Genomic DNA, 24,107 nt, shown 5'->3' on the forward strand with positions numbered 1-24,107 from the left:
TGAACTTTCAGGCTGCTCCTCGAAGACTTACCCAACTGCTTCACCCAGGAGCTCCCGCCAAGCTCTTCAGGTGGTGCTGGATGTCTCCAACAGCACACGCCAGGTCCTCAGTGACTCTGAGTTCTCAACTCTGTTTGTATAGTCCTTCTAATTCCCTCTACACAGCTGGGGTCAGTCATTATAATTAACCTCCCTAACACCTTCAGATGCAGCCACTAATTACCGGTACTGGGTTGCCAGGTCACAGGCAAGGCGGAGCCCAGCTTGCTTGAAGGGCTAGCCAGCCTATGACAGTGTCTTACTGTGAAATTTTTATATACAGGACTTTTCTACTAACCAGGCTCTGCTAGGGAAAAGCTGGCTCTGCTACCAAAAGTTCCTCTTCTTGACTCTGGCTTTGTTTATTCATAGTTTCTCTTTATGTGCCCTTGGTGTAAGGGGGCTTCTCAGCTATAGGGCTATTCATTAAATCTTTCACTTACAGATAGCCTGTGATTCCCTCTTCCAAACACATGGCTTTCTTTCCTTCTCTCTCAGAACTATTTGCTTTCCTGTGTTCCAACTTCCTGGCCCATATGCTCCCTTCCCATATATGGCACAGAGGGCAGCAGATGGGCGATAATCATGCGGAAAAAGGCAATTGGAGGCCATGCAGAGGGGAAAGACAGCTCTGTGGCATCATGCCCTGGCAATACAAAGCCACCACCAGCCATCCACAGCACTCACACCGCAAAGTTGCTTGATGATAAAAAGGCCTACCAGAGAAGGAAAGAGGTGGGTTGTAGCCACTACATGGCATGCTGCCATTGGCAAACATTATAACTTATGATCCAATGCATATCAGGAGTTACCAATGGTTTGAGCAGCAGTAAATCTCCCTCTGCACCAACAACACACTCTGCACAGGGCACGGATCATACTTCTTTGTGTCTTCTTCAGTTGTGTGTGCATCGTGATTAGCAGATGACAATTACCACCCACTGGAGGGGACACATTCATGGAGCCACTGAGGGAAGCTAATGGCAGCATGTCATGGGAAACAATTGTACTACCAATGGTGGGTGAGACCTGACACGCATATAGGGGCATGCCAGTGTATATAGATATCTTCAGCTCTTGTAGGTTTGACCTGGAATTTCCAACAGCTATTTGGTATCTTGGTTTTCAGGTGGCCATGCCCCTTCCCTGTATCAGCAGCTCAACAAAAGCTGTGCTATATGCAAGGTGAACATTCCCATTGAAATGACAGCAAAGTGCAGTCCAGCTTCTCTGAGTGCTGTATCATAGAATATCAGGATTGGAAGGGACCTCAGAAGGTCATCTAATCCAACCCCCTACTCAAAGCAGGACCAATCCCCAGACAGATTTTTGCCCCCGATCCCTAAATAACACCCTCAAGAATTGAACTCACAACCCTGGGTTTAGCAGGCTACTGCTCAAACCACTGAGCTATCCCTCACTCTTCCTTTAGTGACTGAGTAACCTTCCCAGAATGATGGAGAGTAACAGTTATCACTGACAAATCATGAACCGTATCAACAGCATTAAACTTTTGCTAAAGTTTAGGGTTTTTTACATTTGCCCATGGTGTTACAGCAACCCCTATACAAACTAATAGCTGGCTCTTGATAATGCCTGAAACTATTCCACAAAGTGCTTCTTTCCCCTTAGAAAACAGATTTTCCAGACGGCCATCCAATGAATAGTATATAATACATACCATTAGCATGCTATATTATCTATAAACAAGATACATATGCTATATTACACACATATACTATATCTGCTGCTATCTTTCTGGAGGTATGAAGTATATTTATACAAACATGCAGACACACCTTGAATGTATCTCAGTGTAAACAGGCACAATTTCAAGTGATGGGAGTTACACCAACATATACTAGAATTTGTTATATATACATATAACGGAGGAAAGAGTGGTTTGGCTCAAAACTAATTATATAACCTATTAGCAACTTGAAGAAAGGGCAACAGCACACTTCTTTGGGCAGTGGTCAAATGTCTAACATTAGGACATGAGACATGGACATGTTCAAGTTATTAGGTTGGGAGAAACTGCTAGTAGAGATGAAGAGCACACCTGGATTTGAACCCCAGAGTAATGTCCTTAGGATGCCATCCACCTGTACTGTATGAGTCTCAGAACACTGACTTCAGTAGAAGGCAGCACAATCATCAAAGGTACTTTTGTTCTCCCTCCAACAATCCAGAACCCAGTTCAGCAGAGAATGACCACATTGTCTTTACTGAGCTCTTGGAATTGATGGCCCATTCTGCCGCTGAATGACTCTTCTATGTAGCTTTTGGAGCTTCCCTTTCCTAAGAATTTTCATGGGAAGGTGAGAGAGAAAGACTGGAGTCATGGGTGAGAAAGAGAAAATGCAAAGAGTGTTGGCCTTTTTGGAGAGTAGAGAAAGAAGGCTACAGGAGACTGGGAGTGAATATGTGGAATACTGTGGGAACAATAAAGCAAGGGATGGATCACAAGGGGGCAAAGAAAGAGCCACTTTCCCCATCCTAAAGATCATCCCAGTCAAACAAAAAGAGGAGCTCCAGGCCTTCCTGCAGGAGTAGAACTGGAAGATAAAGTATTGATGGTCTCTTTAGGCAATATCATTTTTTTAAATGGGTCCCAAGCAAATACTAATGCATTTAATAGTACATACTGTCCTCACAATCTCAGGAAATATATTTTCTCTTGGACAATATTTTACTTTTCTTACCCTCGGAACAAGTAAATATTTCTACAGTACAAACACACATATTCAAGTGATTTCTTCCTTAATATCCATCTCTTATATTTGCCCCCCTGGTTACCAATCTTTAATGCCATTACTTCAGTAATAAGGCAGTCTCCAGGCAGTCATTTCGAGGGGCTTTCTGCAATATGTCTCAAGTAATGTTCTCTGAAGCCATAGGCCAAAGGTCTAGGGCTGTATAAGAAATGTCACCGCCCCCAGATATGTACTGCCTAGAGTGCGATGTCCTGCACTAGAGTTATGGAATGGAAAATGTATAAAAAAGCTAAAGGAAAGAAGGCCATACCCAGGCACTTAATGGAGCTTGGTAGCATAGCTTGTTATGATATAATTACCAGCCAATCAGAAAGCTCCATTTATGTCCTTAAGTCCATTTTATAATAACTCGTAATGATAGGATGTTATTGCTGCCATATACAGCCTTCATGCAGAGAGCAGTGATATGGATTCAGAATACATTTGGTGGCTTGACAGGGTAGGACCAATTTTATTTTAGCTATCCAGTTTTCTCTGCCAGGCATTTCAGTTCAAGAAGTAAAACCTTCACATTCAAAACTGTTTTCCAAGACTAACTGCTTGAGATGTTTAGTTTGGCTAGAGTCAAGTTAGTAATACTGGCCACCTGTAAGAAGGAAAAAACAAGACATTCCTGCAGATGGAAGTTCTGAGCTAAAAATGCAGAGTTCTAAAAAAGGAAAACTTTGGGGGTACAACATTACAAAGTAAACACCCAAGACACGATACCAATGTCTAAGAATCCCTCATGATTCCTTTAGTGCCACACAGATGTATGGACAAAAAAATCCACAAAACGTCTGTACAATCATTTATAAGACTCTTCATAGCTTGAGTCACGCAATAGTGTGCAAAACACTACAGAATATACTTACAGGAAGAATCTTGCACTAGCGAAGAAATGGATAAGATGCTTTGTATGATCCTGCTGATGGCTGTCATATACAATCTGCTAACTAGAAAAATATATAAGGTAGATTTCACATACAAAATGCTCTTTCGCCACATGAATTGTGATATGCCAAGGCAGCTGAAGAGAACCCTGCAGCACAGCAGTATATTAGAGGAAAAGGCTGCCATGTAGTAAATATTTGTGTTTCATTCATTAACAGTTACATGACTGGTCTCTGACTTTGCTAATCTGATGGCAATCTCAGGGTTAATGAATTAAAAAATAAATCTGTGCAAACCTAAACCTAATTCTAATTCTAATGAGAAAGAGCAGCACAGATCCACAGCACACAGGTAACAAAGAAATATCAGGCATTGTGGAGCCCACTGAGAAAAAGACAAATACTGGGGTAAAATGAGGAGCACGTTCTATTTCTTTGTAAAATGGCGTATAAAAAGTGAGCCCTGCCATATTATCACCATTACAAAACTGTATACAATAAGCAAAGAAATGTAAACTAGGGCCAGGGACATGTGGGGAGTAAGACAAATACGGAAGAGAAAGGTGAAAAAATAAATCTGAAATGTTATCTATAACCAGTGTGACAGGAGAGCCAGGCCTGGGGCTTGGTAGCTTATTCTAACATCTTGCTCTGGAAAAGATCGTGTTGGAAATCTTGCAAGGTCAAGCTCTCTCATGCGATTTCCAGTACTTCCTGCTTTCAGCCAGGCTGGAAATACCATGCCAAGAGTATCTCATTTATATTTTCCCACCCCAGTGTTTCTGCCTTCTGCTTCCACCAGCAAATACAGGTGCTGGGTTTTGTTTTTTAGCTAATCATACTTTTTTAAGCCTCTGAAAAATTCAGGTCTGGTTCAATTCCAAGTCTCAAATTGGTTCTTACTTTGTTTGCATCATTTTGCCTATTCCTAGTCTATTTGCACTTGTGTGTGTCATTTACTTGTAGGTGACCACTCATTTCACTGGGTCAGATTCTCAGCTGCACCAAGTCCAGAATCTCTCTCAGCTGAGCACTGCAAAGGAGGACAGTGCAAAGGAGCCATTTGTGGCTCCCCAATCCTGGGGCCAGTACTGTGCTTGTCTGCACGCCAGGATAGTTTAGCGTGGCCCTGAAGCCACAGTCCTCAAGGGTCATTCTGGTCGCTGATGATCATCAGAGTTCATGGGCGCTCTGGGCATGCCCACTTTCTCCCACTATAGTACTCACTCTGCCTGGGGCCAGAAGGTGGGTGTTGTATTGGCTCTATGCCACAATCAGATCGATCACTCCTTTGTGTATGCAGACTGACTCAAATGGGATGTGTTCTGGTGTAGAATCTGCCCCAGGGTCTTTAAACCTTACTTATAATCAGTACTGGAAGGTTGTAATATAGAAACCCTCTTGTGCTCCATTGCTTTGAGTAGGGATATCATTCTGCATTTGCAGGGGGATTCACTAGATGATCTAATAGGTCATTTCCATCTCTAATTTCCATGATTCTATAGTGCTATCAAAGTTGATTAAAAAGGCTCAGCAAAACAATGCTCTTCCTGAGGCAATAAAAAAGGCAGCCTGACTGCTAATGGCAAAACTAGCAAGAAAACAGAGCAGGTGTGTGCTTAGAAAAGCAAAAAGAAATCCTACAAGAAGCAAAACAAATTAAAAATAAATAAATGCTTAGAGAAAAAACAGCACACCTCTCTTCTGAGACACTTAGCTGATAATACAGCCCTCACAGCATGATTCAGCCCAGTGGGCATTAATAAAGATATTTTCTATTCTTTTTTCTTTCCTCCCCCTCCCCCCACTCCCAATACAGAACTACAATAACCATTAGCCCTAACTTACAGGAAAAAAAGTTTATTACAGTGCAGGAAAATGACTGTGTTTTGTTTGCAAATTCAGTTAATCAGTTCTGTATCCTGGCAAAATGTATAGTAATGAACTTACAGTCAGGCACATTTTAGTGCAGTTAATCCATTCTGGTAATATTGATTTCTTCTCAAATAAAAGGAGAAGTTAGATAATTGCAATGTTTTCCTTTGTATGATTTTATTTTGTTAGTAATTTTACTGGGGCTCAGTTTTCAGATAATTTAGATGTACAGTGTCAATGCTGTACTGGGTTGGACAGGGAAATTGGGTAGCTGTCCATGCAGCTAGATTTGCATAAGGGATATAAATTGGCAGTCGGGAAGTTTAGGCTTGAAATTAGACGAAGGTTTCTAACCATCAGGGGAGTGAAATTCTGGAACAGCCTACCGAGGAAAACAGTGGGGGCGAAGGACCTCTCTGGCTTTAAGATTAAGCTTGATAAGTTTATGGAGGGAATGGTTTGATAGGATAACGTGATTTAGTCAATAGGTCAATAACGTGCGACCACTGGTAATTAGTACCGAGGGTCAATGTTGGGATATTGAAAGTCTTTTTCCTGAGTGTCTGGCTGGAGAGTCTTGCCCGCATGCTCGGGGTTCAGCTGATCGCCATATTTGGGGTCGGGAAGGAATTTTCCTCCAGGGTAGATTGGCAGTGGCCCTGGAGGTTTTTCGCCTTCCTCCGCAGCATGGGGCAGGGGTCGCTTGCTGGAGGATTATCTGCTACTTGAAGTCTTTAAATCAGGATTTGGGGACTTCAACAGCTGAGTCAAGGGAGAGAATTATTTCAGGAGTGGGTGGGTCAGCTTTTGTGGCCTGCATCTTGTGGGAGGTCAGACTAGATGATCATAATGGTCCCTTCTGATCTTAAGTTCTATGATTCTATGAATCAGTCACCACAGTAACTCCATAGGATGCTTCCCTGTATTCTTTAGGAAACAGTTCTACATGAGGGGATTGGTCTGATGACAGGTAAAACTGTTAGAAGGGTCAGATGGAAATTGATGTTTGCTTCCAACTTGATTAGGTTTTGTTGTCCACTTGAGGACAGAAGAATTAAAGATGGGAAATGATGGCCTGTGTTTCCATTGTTTACTCTACATCCCTTTGGAGAAAGCCTGATTTAAAGGTCTGAGGACTGAATAATTGCTGGAAGGTTCCATTTATAAATGGCATAGGTATCTCTGTACGAAAGGGTGAGCTTCTGTCTCCTTTAATGAACAATCAGGTACATTTTTATGTATTTTTTATTATATAATGTTGATTTCCATTTTTCTTGTATATCCGAATCCAGCTCCTTTGTTATTATGTTTAAATACTGGTATAAAGACATCTATCTCTAGTTTTATCTTAGTGAGGTGTAGCATTGGAAATAAAAAGAGTAGAAAAACACAAGATCATAAATGTACAGACATACTTTATGGAAGGGCTAAAAACCAGAACCTTGAACGTGAACCCTTTAAATTTGGATTCACAGTTCAGGAGCTGAACTTGTTTTTATGATTCTGATTCTGTGTCAAATCCTAACTCACAAGAGTTCTATGTTCCAAATCCATTTCAGATGTGACCCAACTCTCACCAATTCATAGATTTTAAGGCTAGAAAGGACTATTATGATAATCTAATCTGACCACAAACAACCCACAAGACTTGGTGCTGTTGAATCATAATTCTTATTCAGCCTTGACTCCAAACCCTGAACCCAACAGAAACCTAATCTGGATCTGATCACAGGCTCCTTCAGCTCTGTTACATTAAAATACTGGCATAGAAGGGATATCAGGAATGTCTTTCTGTCTAGAAAAATTATAACAGAGTGGCAGGGGAAGCACATGTGAAATAATGAAACCTTCAAAAACACACTTGTCATAAGTAGATCCAGCTCTTGCAAGAGAATTTTCTAGCATGTTCCACAAGAACCACAGGTATATTCTCATCACAATACACAGTGATTTGTGTGTGTAGCACCCATTTGTGCTAATGGGAACAGCATGCATAACCTCCCCTACATATAAACAAATCAAAGAGTGTATACCCCAAAAACACCTTTCTTGATATCAGGGCGGTAAAATTAATCTGGATGCACAAGGGAAAGATTTGTAATTAGCAATTTAGATTTCTTTGCTGCTTTTCATAATATCCTGCAAAACTCCAGCTGACACAGTAAAATGTACTTCAGGAATTTTTTTTGTTTCTTTTTAGTCTTTTGCCCTTTGAAACTAATAGAATAAAAATAATTATCACAGGAGAATGTTATGCCTGTGTAATTCTTTTCAGTGCATTGATAATTATTGTATTTCACGTGGTCTTTTAATTACATAGTATCTGAGATTAAAATTCAACAGCAGCTCTCACCAAGAAAGTACTTTAATATCTGCAGTGCTGCTCCTGTACACTGGCATCTGAAGATAGGCTAAAAAAGGGGGACATTCAGTGCTAGCATTCACATCCCTTCTAACTGACTGCAATGCCAATGAGCTGCACTGACTTTAAACAGACCTCCCACATTCTTGATAGGATGTTTTCTAGCAGAGTGATCCACAAATATTATCATTCAATGACAATACAGTTTCATCAAGGTACGTTTCAATCCACAGGATACAAGTCCCACACAACAGACGGAAAATCTGGCGCAGTGATGCGCACACTGCGTGTGTTACTTACTGGTTATTGCGGTGGTCATACCGAGTCCCGTATGGCATTGTATTAACGAATGGCATGCAAGCACCTTCTGTTGAAACATCTGCGACAGGGAAATTTCAGGCATTTTTCCAGATATTTTTTGTGCTCTGGACCAAATTTTCATTAGGACTATAAAACCTGGCAGGCAGCAGTGTTGTGTATGATTTTTTAATAAACTGGGACATGCCTTTGTTAGAAGAGTGAGGAAAAGGGCTCTTAAGAGATTTCTTTCTACTACAAAAAGTTCAGAAAACATACGACAGCTCACAAAATAGCATCTCCTAACTTCTTTTCTTCTCCAAGAGTAAGATTTCCTGATTCTTTAGATGTATATAAAGATTTACAGTTTTTGAAACGTAACCAAAAATGTAGATTTTTTTTCATCTCTCAGATGAAATGATTCTAACAGTGGCATGACTTGAGAATGTGTTCAAAGTGAGTGCATGCAGCTAACAGACTTTTAGCATCTTTATGATGCCTGCTGCCAAGAATCTCACAAAGGATTTCCACTTCGCTGACGAGGTCCCTCGGAAAAAAAAAAAAAAAAAAGAAGAAGAAGAAAGGGAAACAAATGGACATATGTCGATTTCATCTTGTATACAGTATGAACCTAACTCATAGTGTTACTCTTTTTTGTTTGTTTTAACACCAAATCACACATTATCCATTCTTCACTTCCCTGTAAAACAACAGCCACCAGACACAACCTGAAGTTTCCATTTTGTAATTCTCCCTGCGATCCTATGAACACTAATGCAGAACAAACACGCTTGGTAGTAAATATGTACATTATCATTATGTAAATAGGTATGTTATCATTATAGCAAAATGATGATGTTCTTTGCTAAGCCAATATTCCCTTCCCAAAACATTATGTAGTTTGAAGTATAATTCCCATTATACCACTGGGGCTGGAAAAACACTTCAGTTCAACAATTATTAGTATGCTGTATGTAACAAAATGTTTTCCATATATAAAGATGGTGTTCAATTCTAAATCTTTCCAGACAAACTAATGCTTTTTCACATGGTACAATTCAGCCTTAGCAATGAACAGAAGCATTTTGAGATTAATATCCATTTCCATGTTCAAACTGAGCATCATATTATGACATTTTATATTGACAACACTGCAAGCTGAGATGATAGCATTTTAAACTGAATGAGGTGAATGATTTACTACTAATACAAATTACACTGCATTTCTGAACCTTATATGAACTAGGAATGACTGCATGTCACAGTCTGTTTGGAAATATTACAGTGTTTACATAAAATCTATTGCCTATGCATAAGCAAGTATATCAGCACAGGAGAACTGAAATCTTTAGGCATACAGTAATTCTTAAACCAGGGTTATTCTATCTACTACCCAAGATCCACAAACCCGGAAATCCTGGACGCCCCATCATCTCTGGCATTGGAACTCTCACTGAAGGACTGTCTGGATATGTGGACTCTCTACTCAGACCCTATGTTACCAGCACTCCCAGCTATCTCCATGACACCACTGATTTCCTGAGGAAACTACAATGCATTGGTGACCTTCCAGAAAACACCATCCTAGCCACCATGGATGTAGAGGCTCTCTACACAAACATCCCACACACTGATGGAATACAAGCTGTCAGAAACAGTATCCCTGATGATGCCACAGCACAACTGGTTGCTGAGCTCTGTGCCTTTATCCTCACACACAACTATTTCAAATTTAATGACAATATATATCTCCAGATCAGTGGCACCGCTATGGGCACCCGCATGGCCCCACAATATGCCAATATTTTTATGGCCGACCTGGAACAACGCTTCCTCAGCTCCCGTCCACTCACGCCCCTTCTCTACCTACGCTACATTGATGACATCTTCATCATCTGGACCCATGGGAAGGAGACTCTGGAAAAATTCCACAATGATTTCAACAGCTTCCACCCCTCCATCAACCTCAGCCTGGACCTATCTACACAGGAGGTCCACTTCCTAGACACCACGGTGCAAATAAGTGGTGGTCACATTAACACCACCCTATACCGAAAACCTACCGACCGCTATGCCTACCTTCATGCCTCCAGCTTCCATCCCAGGCACACCACAAGATCCATTGTCTACAGCCAAGCACTGAGGTACAACCGTATCTGCTCTAACCCCGCAGACAGAGACCAACACCTAGAAAATCTCCACCAAGCATTCTCAAGACAACAGTACCCACATGAGGAAATAAGGAAACAGATCAACAGAGCCAGATGTGTACCCAGAAGCCTCCTACTGCAAGACAAACCCAAGAAAGAAACCAACAGGACTCCACTGGCCATCACATACAGTCCCCAGCTCAAACCCCTCCAACCCATGCAACAAACCTCGATGCCAACTCTGCCCACATCTCTACACCAGCAACACCATCACAGGACCTAACCAGATCAGCCACACCATCACCGGTTCATTCACCTGCACGTCCACCAATGTAATATATGCCATCATATGCCAGCAATGCCCCTCTGCTATGTACATCGGCCAAACTGGACAGTCTCTAAGGAAAAGGATAAATGGACACAAATCAGACATTAGGAATGGCAATATACAAAAACCTGTAGGAGAACACTTCAACCTCCCTGGCCACACAATAGCAGATTTTAAGGTGGCCATCCTACAGCAAAAAAACTTTAGGACCAGACTTCAAAGAGAAACTGCTGAGCTCCAGTTCATCTGCAAATTTAACGCTATCAGCTCAGGACTAAACAAAGACTGTGAATGGCTTGCCAATTACAGAACCAGTTTCTCCTCCCTTGGTTTTCACACCTCAGCTGCTGGAACAGGGCCTCATCCTCCCTGATTGATCTAACCTCGTTATCTCTAGCTTGCTTCTTGCTTGCTTATATATACACCTGCCCCTGGAAATTTCCGCTGCTTGCATCCAAAGAAGTGGGTATTCACCCACGAAAGCTCATGCTGCAAAACGTCTGTTAGTCTATAAGGTGCCACAGGATTCTTTGCTGCTTCTACAGAACCAGACTAACACGGCTACCCCTCTGATAAGTAATTCTTAAAGTTCTTGTGGCAAAAAAAAAAAAAGCATACTAAATGTCTAAGTTGTGCGCTGTGCAATAAATGACAAATCCCATGCAAGTCATACAGTACATCTGCCATGTACCTATGGTATATAGTACATGGGTACAGAAGTGCCAGTTTCCAGTGCTTAATTTGTAATGAAAGAGATGCTGGTGCTCAAGCAATTAGGTGTAGGTACTCAACCTATTTTTTACTTTCAAAACTGATACAGCAAGTCTAAAGGTGCCGAGGCTATGAACTGCCAAGCCCAGAGATGCCAGGGCTGTCCCTGTCAACCCCTGGCAAAAATTAAGCACTGCCAGTTTCCTGTGGCTATCTAAAGAAGGGAGAACAAAAGGAAGACCAGGCATAAAGTAATGTTGGATGAAAATATTTCTAACATTTTTAGGTGAGTAAATGTGAATATGTGTCTTATTCTTTCTGAAAAAGTGGGCTAATCCTTTAGAATCACAGAATCATAGATGTATGTAAATGGATTCAAAATGTCTCAAGTTTCTGCTTTCCTTTTCCTTTGAATGTTGCTTTGAACTGAAAAAAATCCATCTTCAGAAAACGAAGATATGCCAATTAGCATGGAAAATGAGACAAATTGAATTCACTAACTATGAAAGAGATGAGGGTCCGATTCTTACAAATTTGCTGCCCATTTATTACAAAATATCATGTACCATATTCCAGCTCAGAAAATGTTTAATTTTAAACAAACTATGCATATGAATCACATCAGTTATTTTAACGCCTCAACTCCCTTAATTTCTTCCCTTAAAACAAGAAGAGGCAGCATAGCCTACGAGTACACTCAGAGCTACTATGCATGGTCAGTTTCCTCTGTCCAGTTTGGCCGATGTACATAGCAGAGGGGCATTGCTGGCATATGATGGCATATATTACATTGGTGGACGTGCAGGTGAATGAACTGGTGATGTTGTGGCTGATCTGGTTAGGTCCTGTGATGGTGTTGCTGGTGTAGATATGTGGGCAGAGTTGGCATCGAGGTTTGTTGCATGGGTTGGTTCCTGAGCTAGAGTTATTATGGTGCGGTGTGCAGTTGCTGGTGAGAATATGCTTCAGGTTGGCAGGTTGTCTGTGGGCAAGGACTGGCCTGCCACCCAAGGCCTGTGAAAGTGTGGGATCATTGTCCAGGATGGGTTGTAGATCCCTGACGATGCGTTGGAGGGGTTTGAGCTGGGGACTGTATGTGATGGCCAGTGGAGCCCTGTTGGTTTCTTTCTTGGGTTTGTCTTGCAGTAGGAGGCTTCTGGGTACACATCTGGCTCTGTTGATCTGCACGTCCACCAATGTAATATATGCCATCATATGCCAGCAATGCCCCTCTGCTATGTACATCGGCCAAACTGGACAGTCTCTAAGGAAAAGGATAAATGGACACAAATCAGACATTAGGAATGGCAATATACAAAAACCTGTAGGAGAACACTTCAACCTCCCTGGCCACACAATAGCAGATTTTAAGGTGGCCATCCTACAGCAAAAAAACTTTAGGACCAGACTTCAAAGAGAAACTGCTGAGCTCCAGTTCATCTGCAAATTTAACACCATCAGCTCAGGACTAAACAAAGACTGTGAATGGCTTGCCAATTACAGAACCAGTTTCTCCTCCCTTGGTTTTCACACCTCAGCTGCTAGAACAGGGCCTCATCCTCCCTGATTGATCTAACCTCGTTATCTCTAGCTTGCTTCTTGCTTGCTTATATATACACCTGCCCCTGGAAATTTCCGCTGCTTGCATCCGAAGAAGTGGGTATTCACCCACGAAAGCTCATGCTGCAAAACGTCTGTTAGTCTATAAGGTGCCACAGGATTCTTTGCTGCTTCTACTGATCACATAGTTTCCCCCGATAATCCATGCAGTGTTATCAACACATAGGCTGTTCTTGAAGCTACAGAACAGCATGTTAAGCCAGCAGAACTCCATAAGGGACCATGCTCTAACAATTAGCCCCTGGGAGTATGGGCTCTGTTCTGCTACTAACTCCTTTAGAAGCAACAAAGAAGAAGAAGTGGGTATTCACCCACGAAAGCTCATGCTGCAAAACGTCTGTTAGTCTATAAGGTGCCACAGGATTCTTTGTTGCTTTTACAGATCCAGACTAACACGGCTACCCCTCTGATACTTAACTCCTTTAGAAGTTTTTCAGCAACAAGCTTATATTTAAAAGCAACCTGTGATTTGCTAGAATAAACCATTTTGAACTAAACAAATTAGTCTACTCTACTGTGTGTAACATGAAACAATTAAAAATATTAAACTTATAATCAGTGCAAGCAATTTAATACATTAACTTATAACCAGATTGGTTGACTGGATCTGCCAGAACTGGATTCATTGGAAGGAAATAAAGGAAATTATAAACCCACATGGCCACATATATCCTTGCTGAAGTCAACATATAACTTTAGTCTACTATGTTCAAGTGGGATCCCAATTGCCCAAAATGCACTGCAACTGTCCTTAAATTTAAAAGCAAGAGTAAAATAACAATTAGAGACCACTTAAACAAAAAATATCCTTTCAGCTGCTCAGACACTTAGTCCCACAACAAATTTTAAGCTCTAGGTCTCACACCCAGAGCCACCTTAATCATTTACATTATTAAGCCCTTTGGTCCATTGTTGTTTGCTCTGCTCAGCACTGCCTTAACATATGTGGTTGTTTGGAGATTCCGAGGTGACATGGTCAGTTTGATGAAGTATACATAAGCTTTTGGCACTGCATATCTGCAATATCATGGACGGTCAAGGAGGCGCCTGTTATAAAAATACACAGTGAAACACAAATGGAGGACTGCTCTTTCTCAAAGGCTAACGTAATGCATTCCTTCTGTTTAGGCTCATTTTCCAGCCTTTCACATTCTTTGTGAACAAGAGTTATAAAACAAGCCTGATGCTGGCCAATTATTTTTACTTTGAAGGCCATTAATCAAGATTGACTAAGAAAATGAAGACAGCTAAGCAAAATTTCATATGTGACTAGAGTGAGATTAAAATAAAACCAGATGGGGATGGACAGAGACGCTAAGCATTTTTTTTAACTCATGTAATAAATGTCTTTTACAAATTACAGCACTCTTATTTTCTTACAGTAAATCAAATTGGGTCATAATGTACAAGTGGTCTCATTGCTGAAATGTCAAAAATAGAACCTGCCTTGTTCTCCCAGAGTAATTCCTCAAATCTAAACCAGCAGTGTGGCCTGACAGCCTATAAACCATCTACCTGGATGCAGATCAGTTTTAAGGTAACTGTCTGTATCTGATAGATGTATTTCTTAAGCCTGCAAAGTAAGCCTTACATTGAAATCTATAGAATACACTATTCTTAAGGGTCTGAATTTGCAATCCCTCTATGCATAAACTTCCTATTGAAGTTATGGGATTCCTAGAGCCAGGAATTTTGCAATATAGGGCCTAAATTGATCAACTTTGACAGTTACCAGGTGAATCGGTGGCCTATATACCTGGAGAAAGGGCTTACATGTTTTTCCTCTACTATATGTAAGATATCACACAAGCTGAGGGTGTCATTTAGAACTTTCAGGGGGTATCAAAGAACTTAATAACCAAGAGTGGGAAGAAGGGAAGAAGGGAAGAAGAATCTCCCATCCTCAACATCAGCCTATAAGCAAATGTGAAGCCTGTATATACAACAGTAATACTAAATTCTCAAATCCTACTGTCTCTGAAATGCAGATCTGGATTTGAGTTTTCAGGCTTGGGGTCATCTCTGAATAATATATGCATAACCACTTTTGATTAGGGAGGAACAAACTAAGTTTGCACAAACTTCTCACACAAATGTTTCAAGTGTTCAAAACTAGTTTCAATTTCTAAATCCTTTTCCCTCTCAGTAATTCATTTAAATCCAGGGCCTTCTTCTGCCCTCTGATCACTCAGTGTAAAATGCCACCATGTTTTTCCCCTACTAAAGTGGAGCTTATGCTTTGCATTAGGGATAAAAGAACATTAAAAAAAACAAACCCCTAGCTGGGTCCATGTGGCCTATATATAGTATATACACTGTATTTTCCTTCTCTGTTAGTATTTCTGCTCTTTTCTGGTCCATTTTCAATTTATCTGTATTTGTTTATCGCTGTTCCTGGTATCTCTTCCCTATCTACCATGTTTTCTCATTGAATTCTCTCTCTTTTTGCCCCTTTTCCAGTCTCTTTTAAGTGAAATGGTTGCCCCACAATGTGCAAGTGTGAATCCACCTTTTGAACCCAGGAGTGGGTTTGAAACGAAGGAAATGGAGAGTTCATCCAATTCCTGTTCTTCTGTTCCAATCTCGTTACAAACATTGGGTCACATAATAGAAGTCTAAAAACTCAGTACATTCCACTTAGTTCTGTTTTCAGAGCAAATGAGGTTGGATGGCAAGCTTTCAAGGGAAGGTGATCAGTGGGGAAATTTAATAGCCACCTTCCTAGATCCTTGGTCATTTCATGAGATTGCCCTCTCCTTCATTCTGTTCCACCCAGTCTCCATCTCCTCAATGGCTCTCCCAAAGTCTATCCTCCCCAAAATTATGCCTTCTCAGTCTCCACCCCCAATTCCATATTTGGAGAAGGATAAAGTGCAAAGGCAGTTATTGCTGTTCATAGGAGTAGCTTTTGATCAGATTTCCACCTGAAAATCCTCAGGCAAGCCAGAGAAACATGCAGCAAAGCGGACCTGTAGGCTTTGAGTCTTCTATTCAGATTATACCTCTCCAAGTTGGCTGGTAGAGGACGCAAACTCCCAAAATGCAACAGTTGCTCATCAATTTATGAATCTCTTCTCATCTCCTCCTAAATCTTTCCCTGAGACCCTCTCTGGTGTTGTCAACTATGTACCACATTTACTCATGCCTGTTCTAATAAATTAAGCATTCCATACAATAATCTAGCTGATGCAGTGGAAAGACACTCTACCTCTTTTTATAAACCACTGTTGTGTAGAGCTGGTTGAAAATTTCAATTAAATTATTTGTGAAAAACTGTCACCATTTTTCAAATGGCTCTATTGTCTGCTCTTTCGAACTAACCTCCTATATGTGCTGCGTAAGTCTCTAATGGCACATACTCAGAATATATACTTTAAATAATCCACAGAACACTCCTTGATGATTTCAGTGCTGTCTCTATTCACTGACAAATTTTATATCTAGCAGTTTAATTAAATGAATATATAATCTACTCATTCCTATTCCAGGACCATATCATGATCTCCTCAGTGCTAACAAGCTCAGCTACACACAGTAATACATGACAACCATTTTAGTGTTTCCAATCTGCCTTACTTTTTCTTTTTACAGGAACTACTGCAAAAGAGTCAGGGAAAGACAAACTCTTGAACATTTTATTCAGCCTAGATACTGATCCTGCAAGGTGCTGAGCACCCTCCACTTCCATTGCCTCCATTAGGACTCATGAGACCTCAGCACTTCCCAGGAGACCATCAGCACCTCAGAATCAGGTCCCAAATGCAGTAGTAAAATTAACTGTCAATTTTCTTATGCTTAGCATGTGGAGTCTTCATAGAGCCGTAGTATCTCACCATTGCTGCTGAGCTTAAATCCTATATTATCAAACCACTGCACAGAAGGTGCATGATCAATTCCTGCTAAGCTCTTTGGTGGTCTTAGGTTTCCCAGGTGCTTGCCAGAATACAGCCTGCTCTGTGGACAGTGACACCTGACTGTGAACTCTGCGCACTCCTCTGCTTTGCTGCTCAGGTGTTTCTTTTGTCACACAAACCGGTAATTGTCTGCAGGTGTGCTGAACTGTTGGTTGGTATATAGTTCCAATGCATGCTTCAGTAAAACAGGAAAGACTTAATCCAGAGAGATTTAGCCTGCAGTGTTATACAGGCTTCCCATTTAAAGTCATCATTGCCTGGCATACAGAATAAAATCCTTTCAACCTGGGATGAAGGACCATGCCATTTTAACAGATGGCTGTAAGTGTTAGCAGCCGAAAGACCAGGTATGTTCATTAAACATGTTTACTGATGATTCATATCAATCAAATTGCCCAAAGGCTGCCAGTCCTGATCTTGCATGACTGTGGTAAGGAGGAGTTATCATCACTAAACTAACTCTAAACTAGATTTATTTTTCAATATAAACAATAGCTTCTGTGACTGTGTAGCCAATAGAGTTTTGGCTTACTTTAATCAAGTAGAATCAACGGCAGAGGCTGATAGCAGCAAAACAAGGCAGATAATAGAATCATAGAAATTACAGTTTATGATCTATGCCCTTTTCCCCAAAGAGAGGGGGAAATCTAATGGGTAAAGCACAGAACTGGGAGCTAAAAGACGTAAGTATGATTTGAAATGCTGCCTCTGACTTCCTGTATGACATTGGGCAAGCCATTTAAGTTATCTGTGCCTCCATTTCTCTATGTGAACTGTAGAATGGAGATATTGCACTTCTTACAGACACCTTGGTGATGGGAAATACAGAAACCCTAATAGAGAAACAGCCATCTCCCAGGGAAGTGGTGACAGTTAGTCCATTAGATTGACTGGTACTGAATATCAATTTTAGACCTGAAGTGCAGCACCAATTAAAAAAAAATGTATAGGGTCTAGAAATGGCGCTGCTAAAGCGGCGGCAGGCAGCGCGCCGCCCTCCTCGGTCGGTCCCCGGCGGGTCCCTTCCTTCCCGCCGCGGCTGAGCCGCTGCAGGGGCAGGTCCACCCGACGAGCGGAGACCTGCGCGGCGCCGCTGCGAGCGGAACCGAGGGCGGCAGCGACAGCGAGAACGCGGGCGCACGCGACGCGTGACGCGGGCGCGTCGGCGGGCGTCCGAGCCGCCGCAGTGCATGCCTGCGGGAGGTCCAGCTGAGCAGCCGGCAGGCCACACCGCGCAGTCATGCGCCTGCGCGGGGTCTCGTCGTGCTCCGGTGCTGGTGGGATCTCAGGCAGGCATGCGGCGGCCCCACCACCGCCCAGCCGCCCATTTGGCCGCCCTAGGGCAACAGCATTTGCTTGTGCTGCCTAGAGAGCCCCCTGGGAAAGAGCCTCTGCTAGATGGTAGAGAACTTGATCACTCTGTTTGGGGCATTCAGGAAACAAAGGGAATTTTCAAGGGTGCTGCTTGCATCTTGAAAATATGGTCTCTATTCTGGGCACTAAGCTAGAGCTGTACAGACACTAAGGTTGGAATTTTCAAGGTGTACAGGAGTCAGAGCTCAGGGTCAGACCAGAGTCAGAGGCCACATGCCAGTGCTAAGGGTCAGAGCTGAAGTGAGAGATCAGGAATTGGAGCTGGGGGCCAGAACCAAGTTACCTGGAGTGAAGAAATAGTGGGGTCACAGCAGAGACGGGTGAATGTTTTGAGCAACTACTAAATTAGTGATACTGCTGTTGCTGGGCTTAAAAGCCAGTCTGCTGACCCTTCCAACCAATCAGTTGGTGCAGTCAATCACGCAGCCTACCAGGCCAGCTGTGCTCATTAGGTTGCCTGGAGATTGGTTCTGAGGCTATCCCTGCTTCCACAGTGGTTCTGCTGCAGGCCCTGATTCCTGACAGCTATGTCCTTTCACTAGGACAAGAGGTTTGGGGAATCCTTTCAAGCAGCACTCTATCCAATATAAAGCACTCTACTTCTAATATGCAAGCATGAAAAGGAGAATAACTTAAAATTCACTTCTCATGAGCATTTGTGTATGCAAAACTCAGGTGTTCAAAGGTTCATGGTGAGTGAACACAAAAGCACAGCCCACGTGATTCAAATTTAAATTCACTCAAGTACTTCTAGATGATTTTTAGTGGCATGCACACAACTCTGTCGTATCTGTCCCCTTTAGGTTTTAAATAGTCCCTGTCATTGTGGTATCTAAGCTCTACCTATGAACGTCTTTCTGGATGTGCAACATTTAGCCAAATCTAGTCATAATACAAAAATATTCATTAATTCTTTTAAAAACAAAATAAATTGCTAGAAAACTTGCAGTGTTTGCAGGATTTTGTACAGTTTGTGTAAACCATGTAAATGAATAATATCAATCTGATAAAACAACTATTTTATGCTAGTTCTTATTCATGCTCATAGGAATCATAACCACTCAGATACAACTTTTGCTCTATAAGAATGCTTCTGAGTAAGTCACTAACTTTACCATGGATGTTAAAGTGAGAGAATGAACTACATATGGATTTATCAAATGAAGATGGGGAAAGATCAAGACAACAGTCTGGAAAATATCAAATTCACCCCTCCTTAGATTCTTCCAAAACCAGATTTTTTTAAACAATTTATTGGACACCTGAGAAATAGCTAAGTCCAGGTTTTTCACCTGATGGAAAATGTTGGAGATGCACATTGCAGAGCAGACATCAAATCTATCACACCAACTGATTTTCTTGTTCTAAAGTCAAGTGATGGATTGATGTTTCAAGAAGCCTCCCCTGTTCTCTAAAAGCCTCGTTATATTCCCAGTTTTGTGTCTCTACATTTCCATCTTTATTCATTTCCTCTGAGAGAAATCCCTATAGGGCTAACAATAGCTAAGGCCTGTACTTGGGACCACACCTTCAGACCAGCTGGATAATGAAGTCAGTGTGGATCATTAACTTTTGTTTGACAATGAGAGCTCATTCTGTGGGTGCTCTGTAATCTGCTTGGGTTGCCTCTAGTTTCCAGTTGGAATCTGAGTTTTGCAGGGGAGGGGTGTGTGTTAACTACTCAGTAAAGATCTGAATGGCTTTGGAGTTCCCTATGTGAAAAACTACCTTCTCTTCCCCATATGATACTATCACTTTTGGTATCAGCTGAAATGACTGGGCTGCCAGGAAGCAGGGGCGGCTCTAGGCACCAGCAAAACAAGCTGGTGCCTAGGGTGGCAAAATGTAGGGGGCGTCCCCTGCCGCCGGGGAGGGCGGGAGTCTGGGCCGGCGGACCTGCCGCCGTCATGGCTGCGGCAGGTCGACCGGAGCCCGGGACGAGTGGACCTGCCGCAGGCATGACTGCGGAGGGGGCGCTCGTCCCGCGGCTCGTCTGGACCTCCCGCAGGCATGACTGCGGCAGGTCAACCGGAGCCGCGGGACCACGGCACCGCCGCCAGTCATGCCTGCGGCAGGTCCACTCGTCCGGGGCTCCGGCGGACCTGCCGCAGCGGGAGCTCAACCGGAGCCGCGGGAAGAAGGGACCCGCCGCAGGACCGGGGAAGGGCGGCGCAGCGCACCGCGCTGCTTGGGGCAGCGTGATTTCTAGAGCCGCCCCTGCCAGGAAGTGCATCTTTTGTGATCAGCCCTTGAATCTAGAACTTACACAACATGCTGGTCTGAAATAGCTGCAAACCTTTCCATTTGGCATGCTGTGAGGCCCTTATATTTCCTCAGTGGGGCAGGAGGGGCAAGAAAAGCAATCTAGGGAATATGATTGGAGGGAACTTCAGGCGGATCTGGGCTTCCTATTTCAGATAGGCTACTCATTCTGATCATGCTTTATAAGGAATTCTAAAAATGCACAGAACCACAGGATAGGGCACAAGAGCACTCTATTTAAAAGAAAAGTGTGCTCTGCCCAACCGACTAATGCTGCCTTAATGGAGATGTTTTCATGTAATGGGATAAATAACAGAAAAAAGTTATGATCAGAGCACCAGGGGCCAGATCATGCCTCCCCTCCCTGAGTGTACCAGGAGATTAGCTGGGAGCAGTTTCAGCACCAACATAAATTAGGGAGGCTTGAGGTTATGACAGCCAAAGATTGCTGGGAGGGCAGCATGTTCCAGCCTTGCTTCAGCCTGTCTTTAACAGACTCTTGTGCTGGGTGGAGGGCAGAGGGTGGGCCAGAGCTCTTCACCAGCCATGTTGCCTCTCCAGCTGCCTGCATTCTGGGAGACTCCCAAGCTGTCTCTTTAGAGCAGCTTTAAGTATCCCTGACACCACTTGAGAAATTTAGCATGAGCCAGGACCGGCCCATTGAGAGTAACTTCACTAATTTGGCTCTGACGCTGCACTGGAGTGTGAAGCTGGGTTTAAAGAGGGAGATTCAAATGTGTTCAGTGTTGGTCTAACTGTTCTCCCGTTGAACCTAGTGGGAATGTTGCCACTGACTTAATCAGGGGCAGAGTTAGGCCAAGGCTGGGCGCTTTTGAAAATCCCACCCGACTGTCTCAGCTCAGACGTGATTCTTAGTTTTACTAATTGTAGAAACTATTCCTTTCACCAATGTAAGGTTACATGGACCAAATTCTTATCTCCTTTGCACTCGTGCAACCATGCCAATTGCAATGGCATAAGGTAGCTGTAACAGAATTTAGCCCGAGTGTCAACTCTCCCGACCTCGCTTATCTTAACATTGCTTTGAGATGTCTCAAACGTACATATAATTTCCATTTAAAATATGAAAATTGGCCAGGGATTAGTCACAAATCTAATTATTTTTGGTACTATGAATTTAAAAAAAACAAACTATATGAAAACTTTGTATCTGCACAAGTAAAATGCATTTTTTCCTTACACATTTCTATAATTTTTTTCAGGCTAGCACATGTTCTAACTACAGATTGGCACAACAGACCCAAGCAGTTCCAAAGGCAGTTATTTGGGGAGGAATATATGCCATAAGCATATTCAATGATAGACCAAAATATTCCTGTCTAACAGCTACATAACATGCATTTCAATAAATTACCAAAATATATATTTATCTAGTTGGTAAAAACAGCACAAGATGTGCCTTTCTGATCTATGCGGGGGGGAGGGGGGGGCTAATCCTGCAATGGGAACTGCTAGCACTGACCCTTTGTCTATCTCTTCTGTGCTAATGGTTTCTGCTATGCAACAGCAGATTGTAGTGAAGGCTCCAATTTTTGTCATGGAGGTTGCAGAAGTCACAGAAGCCGTGACTTCCAGAGACCTCCGTGCCTTCGGCCGTGGCGGCTGGGAGCTGCAGGGTCATCACCGCACCCCCTATGCTGCCTTTGGTGGCTGGGAGCTTGCGGGGTCCACCTACCACCTCTGACAACGGGGCCTCCTAAGCTCCCAGCCTCTGGTAGCAGGGTTTACTCCACAGCTCTGGGCCTCCACAGGTGGCAGAGGGACCCCTCAGCTCCAGGTGTCCACAGGCGGCAGTTATTATTAAAGTTTCAGTACCATACCCCATCACAGGGAAATTTGTGCCTTTAAAGCACTGACCTGCAGTGGGTTATTGTAGAGTTTCAGCAACCGTAGGAGAAACTCTGAGGGCAGAGGAGGTAGATTATCCATCAGGGAGGCAAAATCCCATCCCAAGCAGCTGATTTCTAGGGAGTTATGTGGGCTGCCTATCTTTTAGGATGCTACAGCCTGCTTCTGCTGGCATGCTCACTTCATAACTGTCTGGCCCTGTATGGAAGTGTCTCAAATGGAAGCAATGTGGAACAGAAGATGGAATTTCAGAAGTAACTTTGAATTACAAGGCTTTTTACAATACAACACCAATACAGAACACAAATTTTGCTTTCTGTTTGCTCATTTCTGCCACCCTGTGATGGGGTGTGCTCTCCACACTGGCCCTGCAAGAGCTCCCTGCAGGGGCTGGAGCTCCAGGCCCTTTAAATCCCTGCCCGAAGTCCGGCAGAGATTTAAAGAGCCTGGGGCTCCCTGTAGTGGCTGAAGTCCTGGGCCTTTTAAATCACCGCCGCAGAAGCTGGTCCAGTCCGGCACTGTAAAGAGCCGGTATGCCAGACCGGCTTACTTTCACCTTTGGTCAAGGGTGAGTCCTGGTTCCTCTGCCAGCCACGATGGGAGTGGCACAGTGAGGCAGTGAAGCAGAAGACTGCTGGAGAGCAGAAACTTTGATTATGCCCGCCTCCCCTCCCTGCCCCCAGAAGGGGAAACCACAGTAGTGATCTGGCTGGAGGGCTGAGTCAACATAAGAACATAAGAACGGCTGTACCGGGTCAGACCAAAGGTCCATCTAGCCCAGTATCTGTCTACCGACAGTGGCCAATGCCAGGTGCCCCAGAGGGAGTGAACCTAACAGGCAATGATCAAGTGATCTCTCTCCTGCCATCCATCTCCATCCTCTGACGAACAGAGGCTAGGGACACCATTCTTACCCAAGAGTCAAGAAGAGAATCCTGTGATTCCTGGAGGAAGAGAGGAGCTGCAGAGGATGTAACCCCTGGAGGGAGCATTGGCCTGATGGAGATAATCCCCAGAACTGCCATCCAGCGGTGAATAGAGCAACCCATCATGCTCCAGTATCTTACTCCATTTACTTAATTTACTTCAATGGGAGCAGGCTAGAGCCTTTACATTCATTTACACAGGTGTTGCTTGTAGAAAGTTTGTAGTGCCCCAATAAAGCTGTTTTCTCTGAGCAGTTCTGAATATTTTTCAACTTAGCCAATATCTCTACCTGCCCATTGTTATATTTATGAAAACTCTTAATAATGTCAAAAAGACCCACATACATCAGATCACTGCCTCTAATGTGGAAATATCAGCTTGCACTTCTGAATTAGAAAGGAGATTGTTTATATGTTTCAGAATCTTACACACTTTAAAGACATTTAATTTTCACCAAAATGCAATTTGTAGATTAAAAAAGATGTTTGCTTTTTTTCAGAATGCTCTCAGCTCACATGAAATAGTTCCAGGACATCCTACCCAGTTATGTCACTCATTTTAGTCAGTCTGTAAAGAGGCATGACATTTCATAACAATGACATGTCTGCTTGGGAAATGGCAAGTGGGGGGGAGGGGAGCAGTTCTTAAAATCATCTCATTCATCTATATAGAAAAGCTTCCCTTCTTCAACTGAACCAGGTTACATTTTAAAAATATTTTAAAACAAATT

At 42.8% G+C, this 24,107-nt stretch overlaps 1 long non-coding RNA gene across 1 annotated transcript; it reads left to right on the forward strand.

Moving 5' to 3' along the window:
- The first annotated feature begins 2,235 nt into the window (after positions 1-2,235).
- Positions 2,236-17,278, forward strand: LOC120399083. The gene is made up of 3 exons (XR_005594947.1): positions 2,236-2,360; positions 6,589-6,789; positions 16,623-17,278. It is a non-coding gene; the product is annotated as an uncharacterized LOC120399083 (long non-coding RNA).
- The last annotated feature ends 6,829 nt before the right edge of the window (positions 17,279-24,107 follow it).

The sequence above is a fragment of the Mauremys reevesii genome, linkage group 2 (genome assembly GCF_016161935.1).
Source record: "Mauremys reevesii isolate NIE-2019 linkage group 2, ASM1616193v1, whole genome shotgun sequence".
In the NCBI taxonomy this organism is placed as follows: domain Eukaryota; kingdom Metazoa; phylum Chordata; order Testudines; family Geoemydidae; genus Mauremys; species Mauremys reevesii.